Raw genomic sequence first — 9,668 nt, 5'->3', positions numbered from 1 at the left:
CTTTCTAATATCCTAAATGCTGTATAGTTGGGCTCGGACTTTTCATTTAACAAATATTAGAGCGCCTCCTATGTGTGATGCAGAATTTTAGGTGACTGGGTTAAGTTGATGAAAACAAAATTTGCCCTCTTTTATGGCGCATCAGGGGAAAGAAATGATAAATAATAAACATTGTAAATAAAAAGACCTTGAGCTAGATGTGTGCTTGGCGTGTCTGAGGAACATCAATGAGGCCAGTATAGATGAAGGCAGAGAAAGCAACTGTAGATCAGAGAGGTAAAGAAGGGCCAAATTAACCACTTCCTTAAGTAGAGACAATGTTTCCATAGTAGAGACATTGTTTAATTTGGAGAGAAATTAAAAGCCATTGCAGTTTTGAGAAATACTACAATGTAACGTTTTTTAAAAATTATTTTTGAGATGGAGGTCTTGCTTTGTTGCCCAATTTTGTCTTAAATTTGACTGGGATTGCATTGACTGTAGATCAAGCTGGGAAGAAATGACACTGTGACAATATTGAGTGTATCTATGAATGTGGAATAATGTTCCAATTAGGTTTTCTTTGCTATCCTTCATTAGAGTTATAGTTTTCCTCATATGGACTTTATAAGTAGTCTGTTAAATTTAAATCTAAATATTTATTTTTTTGAGGTGATAATGTAAGTGGTATTTTCAAATTCCTTTTTGTTGTTGTTGTTGTTGTTGTTGTTGTTGTTAGTATATAGGAAAGCAATTGACTTTAGTATATCAACTTTGAATCCTGCAAGTTTGCTATCATCTCTTATTAGTTCCAGGAGGTTTTTGTGTGTGTGTGTGTGAATTCTTTTTGGTTATCTACATAGGTGATCATTTCATCTAAGAACAAAGGTATTTTTTTCTTTTTTTTCTCAAATAAAAATATTTCTTATCTAACTGTATTAGCTAGAACTTGCAGTATGATATTGAAAAGAAGGAATGAGAGGGGTCATCTTTGCCTTATTCCTGATCTTAGTGGGGAAGTTTCTAGAATTTCACTATTAAGTATGATGTTAGCTATAGGATTTTTATAGATATTATTTATCAAGCCAAGACAGTTTTCCTGTATTCCTACTTTAATAAGAGTTTTGGATTTTGCCACATTCTTTTTATGCATCTATTGACATGACCCATGTGATTTTTCTTCTTTAGCCTGCTGGTGTGATGGATTACATTCATTGATTTTTTTTTTCAAATGTTAAATTACCATACCTAGGATCAATCATCTTGGTCATGGAATGTAATTCTATTATTATTATTATTATTATTATTATTATTTTGTAGTTGTGTGTGGACAGAATGCCTTTATTTATTTTTTTTGTGCTGCCAAGGATTGAACCCAGTGCCTCACACATTCTAGGCAAGCGCTCTGCCACTAAGCTATAACTCCAGCCCTGGAGTGTAATTCTTTTTATACATTGTTAGATATGATTTGCTAATATTTTGTTGAGGAATTTTTTTTTTAAACACAGAGTTTCATATGTTGCCCAGGCTAGTCTCAAACTTCTAGGCTCAAGTGAACCCACACTGGAGCTCTAGAGTAGCTGGGACTATATAGGTGCATTCTACCATATCCAGCTTTTGTAGAGGATTTTTTTGTATCTGTGTTCATAAGAGATATTGGTCTCAAGTTTTCTTTTCAAATATGTATCCCTCTTTTTCTTGTGCTATCCTTACATGTTAGTCTCCCAACATTGCCCCATGAGTCTCTAATGGTCTCTCTACTTTTTTAAAGTCTGTTTTCCCTCTGTACTTCATTTTGGACAGTTTTCTATTTTTATGTATTCAGGTTTGATGATCATTACTTCAACAGTGTCTGGTCTGTTACTGTTCTCATTTAGCTTATTTTTAGTTTTGCATTTTTTAATTTCTACTAGTTTCATTTGAATTCTTTTTATCCTTCCATTTTTTTTGTATTGTTCATGTTTTTCTTTACATTTTTAGCATATTGATAAGATTTATAATAGTTCTTTTCAGGATCTTTTCTAATAATTACACTATGTCTTTACACTATGTTTGTTTCTATTGCTGTTTTTTTTTCCTGGTTATATATTGTACTCACCTGCTTCTGAACATGTCTGAAAATTTATTGGATACCACACATTGAATTTTAGATTGTTATTATGCAGGATTTTGTTGTATTGTTTTTTTAATATCTTTTTAATTATCAATGGACCTGCATTTTTTATTTTATTCTCTTTTATTGCTGAGTAATATTCCATTGTGTATATATGCCACATTTTTTATATCTTTATTATTCTTTATTTGTTTATTTTTACGTGGTGCTGGGGACCGAACCCAGGGCTTCACACATTCAAGGCAAGTGCTCTACCATTGAGCTACAACCCAACCCCCACATTTTTTAAATCCATTCATCTATTGAAGGGCATCTAGGTTGGTTCCACAGTTTAGTTATTGTGAATTGTGCTGCTATAAACTTTGATGTGGCCGTGCCCCTGTAGTATGCTGTTTTTAAGTCCTTTGGGTATAGACTGAGGAGAGGGATAGCTGGATGGTTCCATTCCCAATTTTTTAATAAATCTCCATACTGCTTTCCGTATATGCAGTGCTAAGAATCAAACTCAGTGTCTCACACATGCTAGGCAAGCACTGTACTATTTAGCTACAATCCCAGCCCCTTGTTGTATTCTTTTAAATATTGTTGCACTTTGTTCTGGGGAATAGTTAAGTTACTTGGAATCTATTTGATTCTTTTGAGTCTTGCTTTTATATTACTTGGGAAAAGGGGTTGGGACTTGAACCCAAGGCTTTTGCATATGCTAAATATGCACTCTACTATTGAGCTACCCTGTACCCCAGCCCTGTTTTTGTGATTTAGTAGGACAGGTTCAATAATTTTTTTCTGAAAATTAATTTTTCTATATTACTAATGCACAACCTCTGAGGACCCTACCAAGGGTGTGTATGTTATGATATTTATCGACTCAGACTGCCAGAATCATGAAATATTCTCAGGTCTATGTGATCTCCATAAGTTTTCAGCTAACCACATCCTAATTGATGCTCCCCACCTCATTTAGTGGTCTCATGGATATTTAATTCAGGACTAACAGAAGGCTCAAGAGGATTCTCCAGTGATTTCTAACACGTAATGAGAGCACAAAAAACTCTGCTCTGCAAGTTTTAGTTTCTCAACCTCTAAAAATTTAAGGCCCATCTCATTTGTTTCTTTTTTCTCAGTGAATAGAGCCCTGAGCTACCTGTCCTAATTTTGTCCAATGATGGAAGACTATTATTTCACATATTTTATTTGGTTTTCAGTTGTTTATGGCTATAGGGCAATTTGTACAGCACTTATTCCCTCATGGGCAGAATTGAAATTATGCTTAAAATATTTTTTAAACATCCAGGTATTTTATTTTATCAGTCCCTTTTTAAGTCTGCTAATTTTGATTGTCTTCTATCCTTATGTGTTAAGTCCCAAAACATCTTTTAAGAAATTTGTCACTATTTCTCCTGTACTCTGGATCACACCTTATTATATTGTCCAGTATTATGTTGTTCTCTGAACCTACTTCTTCCCAACATTTGGTTTGTTCTTAGTATTTTATACTTGTTTCACAACTTTACTTGGTCCAATCTTATAGCTACTGAGCTTTCAGTGAAGCATCCAAATACATATAAGCATTCTTAAGGCAACCAGAATCTATATCTATAAAGTTTTCCCTGAAGGTATTTTAAAAGTTCTATTTCTATCCTCTTTTAGGACATTTTAGGACAGAGTACATTGGAAATATTGGCACTGTGGGCATAAAGGGATGTATGAAAGGGATGTATGTATTTCAAATGAGTGTGACAGAAAGTATCTGGACAAGCCACTTAGGTAGTTCTTCTGTCATTTAATTTCATATTTGAACAAGTTTGACCAAATAATATTCTAACTTAATTTGGCAGAACCTGTTTCCCAAGTATTTTATCACTTCCCATTTTGTATCCTTGCCTAGAGATAACAATCTAAGCTTCCTAATGTCTATGACCATATGACTTTCTATTTCTGTTCATGTCTCTAAAAATATTTGTTTTATCCTATTCTAGTACCTTTTTCCCCTTAAATATGCCCTCTGTACTCTGAATTACTAACAAATGTAGCCTAAAATAACAATGGATTTTACTATAAGACTCCTAAGAATATACAGTTTATTACTGATAAACTGAACATTTCCTTTAGAAACTTTTGGTGGCATTCCTTGGATTTTAAACATGATCTAATATTCTCTTTTCAAGAACTTCCACCAAATCTTTTCAAAGATTCTAACAAATTTATACAGAATGTAAAGACACTTTTTGAAGGATGTTTTTGGAAACCATATAGAATACTATGGTGCATAGTTACTAGACTAATTGCCAAAGGTATGTCTTTTTTTAATACTTATTTTTTAGGTGTAGATGGACACAACACAATGCCTTTATTTTTATGTGGTGCTAAGGATCAAACGTGGGTCCTGCCTGAGCTAGGCGAGCGTTCTACCACAGAGCCACAATCCCAGCCCCAAAGGTATGTCTTTATGGCAAACTTCTGAGCAACTAGTGAAATGAAATAAGTCCAAGATAAATTCTGTAATATATAAGTGATACATGATAATAATTTAGTGCTAAAATTATATTTAAGCTTATTTTTAGTGTTGTTCTGGGGACTAACATTAATAATTTAAATCAATCCAGTTTGGACTTATACCAACTTAAATAGTATACAAAAACTTTGCTCCTATGAAGTTCTGTTTTCTGCCTCTTGTTATTGTAAAAAAAAAAAAATCTTTCTACATATAAATCTACAACTTGGATTTATAATTGTTACATTATACAGAAAAAAAAAAGACATTACAAAGTGCACATTTATGGGCCTGGGGTTGTGGCTCTGTGGTAGAGTTCTCCCCTAGCATGTGTGAGGCACTAGGTTCAATCCTCAGCACCACATAAATAAATCAATAAAGGGACTGGGTACGATTAAAAAAAATTTTTAAAAGTGCACATTTATATTTATCTATTTCATTACCTTTAATGGCATTCTTCATGTTTTGTGTGAATTTGAGTTACTTCTAGAATCCTTTCATTTCAGCTTGAAAGACTCCCTTTTATATTTCTCATATGGCAAGAAACATCCTGGAGCAGTGAAATATCCCAGTGTTTGTTTATCTGGGAATAATGTCTCCATTTTGGAAAGATATTCTTTCCAGATATGGAATTCTTATATGACAGGTGTTTTCCTTCCAGTACTTTAAATATATCATCTCACTGCCTTTTAAAATATATATATAAATATTAAATATATTATATATTAAAATATAATATATTATAATATATTATATATTAAAATATATTTATTTATTTATTTTTTAGTTGTATTTGGACACAATACCTTTATTTTATTTATTTATTTTTATGTGGTACCGAAGATCGAACCCAGGGCCTCGCATGTGCAAGACAAGTACTCTAACACTGAGCTCTCTCACTGCCTTTTGATTTCCCTGGTTTCTGTTTTCTTTCCTTCTCCTCCTTCTTTTATCAGGGATTGAACCCAGCCATTGAGCCACATCCCCAGCCCTTTTAATTTTTTATTTTGAGACAGGTTCTCCCTAAATTGTGTAGGGCCTTGCTAAATTGCCGAGGCTGGCTTTGAATGTGCAATCCTCTGCCCCAGTCTCTGGAGTCACTTGGATTACAGGCATGTTTCAGGTGAGAAATCAACTAGTAATACAAAGATCGTTTATATACAATGAGTTATTTTATCATTTTGCTTTCCAGGTTTTTTCTTTGTTTTACCCTTCAATAGTTTAATTATAATTTGTGTAGATGTGGATCTCTTTGAGCTATTCCAACCTGGAATTCATTGAAACTCTTGGATGTATAAATTGTTTTTAAATCATTTTGGAAGTTTAGGCCATGATTTCATCAAATATTTTTTCTACACACCTCTCTCAATTTCTCTAACTCCCTTTATAAGTATGTTGATACGCTTGATGGTGTCTCACAAGTTCTGAAGTTTTATTTATTTTTATTCTTTTTTCTTTATGCTCTTCATCCTGGGTAATCTCAATTGACTTGTATTTAAGTTCACAGATTCTTTCTTCCACTTCCTCAAATTTGCTAGTGAGCCTTTCTACAGAATTTTTCATTTCAGCAGTTTTATTTTTCAATTCTAGAATTTCTCTTTGACCGTTTAAAAAATTTTAAATCTCATTCTTTATGTTCTTTGTTGAGACATCATTTTCATGCTTCTTTAGATGTGTTTTCTATTGACCCTTTGAGCACATTTAAAATAGATTTAAAATCTTTGTCTAGTAAGTCAAGCATCTGAACTGCTTCAGGGACTGTTTTCTACAATTGCTTTTATCTTCTGTGTATGAAGTGTGCCTTCTTGTTTCTTATAATTTTGGGGGTTGAAAACTAAACAGAGTTCTCAGATAATGTGGCATCTCTGAAAATCAGAGCAGGAATCTGCTTCTCCTGCATTTGTTGCTGCTAGTGCTTTTTAGAGCTAGTGTTATATGTTTATTTAGTGAATAACCAGGAAGTCTTTTGAACTAATTCCTTGAAAATTTTTAGATGTCAGAATTTTTCAAAGTCTCTATAAGTATCCCATTTATCAGGCTTTCCTTTTAAGCTTTTTGGTTAATATATTGTTGATAACACTATTATAAATTATTTCAGGCATCTGTGATGTTAAGGCACTTACTAAAATCTCCCCACCACCTCCAAAGGGATTTAGCACTGGGAAAATCTGAGATTAAATAAATAAATAAATAAATAGTATCTTTTCTCTGGAGTCTTCCAGTGAACCACCAGCAAATAGATCAAATAATGATATTTCTTTGGAATGAGGTCCTTTTTGATCCTGCTTGTTCTAGGAATGTCAGGTGTTTTTATTTTTCATCACTAAACTGAAGAATGATTGCTAAGAAACTCCTGGCTTTTACTAAGATTCAACCTTTTTTCTTAATTGTTCTTTGGCTTGCTGCAAGCCTTCCATTAATTTCCAGAGTTTTAAAACTGATTCTGAACATTTCTGTTAGGTCTTTTTTGCTGTTTGTATGAGGGACAACATTTAAGAGGTCTTTGATGCCTGATTTTTGCTAAAATCACCACAATTAGGCCTGGTTTTGCTCTCATTTTTTTTTTTCGTTTGTTCATATTCATTGAATGCCTACCATAGCCAACTGTTCTAAATGAACAGGGGGTATAACGTGTTCCGTCCTCTAACATGTTAATAAGATGGTGACTAGAACCAGGTGTGGTGGTGCACATCCATAATTCCAGTGACTTGGGAGGCAGAGGCAGAAGGATCACAAGTTTGAGACCAATTTCAGCAACTTAATAAGACCCTCAGCAACATAGCAAGACCCTGTCTCAAAATAAAAAATAAAAAGTTCTGGGGATGTGGGCAGTGGCAAAGTACCTCTGGATTCAACCCCTAGTACCAACAAAACAAAAGAACAAAATGCAAACAAAAAGATGGTGGTGGGCTGAGGATGTGACTCAAACAGTAGCGCGGTCGCCTGGCATGCGTGCGGCCCAGGTTCAATCCTCAGCACCACGTACAAAGATGTTGTGTCTTCCGAAAAACTAAAAAATAAATATTTAAAAAAAAAAAAAAAGATGGTGGTTAAAGGTATAATGTAATTTTATCTGGATACCTAGCTTTGAAGAATTTATTTTGCTTATTCTCTTAAGGTATTCAACAAAAATGTATTGAACACTTACTCTGTATCAGGCATTCAGAGTTTTAAGGAAATCCTTTGTTCCTGTCTCCTTTGAATTCTTTGTTTAGTCTTCTTTTCCTGAAAAAGTTTATGCCTCACAGGAAGCACTTCTGTCTTTTGTTACCTCTCTTCTTCCCTCCCAAGATAGTGCCAACAAATTCAGAAAGGGCAGCTTTGTATGGACAAGACAGCATCTCATAGAGAAAATGATATAGTTAGTAAGACTGAGGGAGGAGATCCTGCCTTCAAGAGGGAAGAGGAAACTCTTTTTGGTTGTTTGAAAGTATTATAGTTTGAAGAGTAAGTAGGATAAAAGTATAATGAAAAAAACCCAAGAGTTTTCCTGAAAATTTTTTCAGTTATATGCTGAGTTACATGCAATTAAACTTTTCCTGACAACTCTAACCCACCCATTATTTCTAAGTGAAGAATCTTTATCATCACTAGTGCACTTTAAGTAATAAATCACATACTCTTCAATAGCATTTCTTCAGTTTTACTTGTTATATATGAATATCTTATGTTCTGAAATATTTCCCTTGAAGTCAAAGAAAACAACATCAGATATATTTCCTATCATGTCTAACATGCTGAAAGTGTCTGTATTCATCAGCATTCTTCAAAGAAACAGAATGCACATATTTTATAAGTGGCTTGTGTGATTGTGGAGGCTGGCTAGTCCAAAAATTGCAGGATAAACCATCAGGCTGAACCATATCTCAAAATACAGTCATTTTCTGAGATAACTAGGAATTAGGAATTCAACATACAAATTTGGGGAAGGGCCACAATTCACTCCACAATACTGCTCATTAATATTTATTGGAAAAAAGTGTTTTTACCTAAGTATAATCTGATCATTTGATCTCCATGTTTATCCTTTCCTTCCTCTAACACAAATTTCCATTTTAATTTCATTTCTAACTTTAGGAAACTACATGTTAATTGATGTACTGTCTAAGCTTGGGTGGGGTTGTATGGCCACCTCATTTGCTTTGATGCACTCACTTGTGAACTTTGACACATTGCACAGTTTACTCAATGGAGTTGAGAAAGGAAGAGTGAGGCCCATAATTAGTATGAAGGATAGAGGGAACACAGAAGCAAGCAAGGATTGGCACAAACTTCAGCTGAATCCTTTTTCTTTTCATCGGTATTGTGACTTACTTTGATTATATCCCTGCTCTCCAGAACTGAAGCCTCAGATCAGCAGTCCTGGCATGAGGAAGAAATGGATCCCTCCCTTCTGGCCTCCTCTGGTATAAGGAGAACAGAAAACTGGCTTGCTAAGAATACCATTCTGCAGCAGATACAACCAGACTATCTCCTAGAGGTTCCCAAGGAAAGTGGGTCAATGATTTTTGAAAAGTTCATCATAGAAAAGTAAAATAGTTGAAGAACATCTTAGCAGATATAAAACCAAAGACTATATGTGAAAAAATGGAAATAATCTGGAAATGAGAATGTAATATCCATGAACAGAATGATGTGGGATAAAATACAAAATACATAGAAAATAGTCAAGAAAGTTAGAATATTACAAAAATAGAAGAATACAAAAACATCTTTCTTAGAAGCTATATTGGTTGGTCTTTATCAAGCAATTAGCACCACTAGGCTGTAGGTGTAACTCAATGATGGAGTACTTGCCTACCATACATGAGGTCCTAGGTTCAATCCCCAGCAACACACTCATGCTCGTATACACACAAATAGCATGACTAATCTTTTGATGAGGATGAATTGGAAATTTATAATAGTACCTTTGAGTAACAATTACAGATTGAATATATACATATAATAGTTATGCCTAATATAATATATACCATGTGTTAGTAACATTTTGAAACTATAGCAAAATACCTTATTAAGTGATTTATAAAGACAAAAAGGTTTATTTTGGCATACAGTTTGAAGGTTCCTATCCAAGATAGG

The sequence above is a fragment of the Ictidomys tridecemlineatus genome, chromosome 6, assembly GCF_052094955.1.
Source record: "Ictidomys tridecemlineatus isolate mIctTri1 chromosome 6, mIctTri1.hap1, whole genome shotgun sequence".
NCBI lineage: Eukaryota > Metazoa > Chordata > Mammalia > Rodentia > Sciuridae > Ictidomys > Ictidomys tridecemlineatus.
This window is presented reverse-complemented; position numbering follows the sequence as displayed.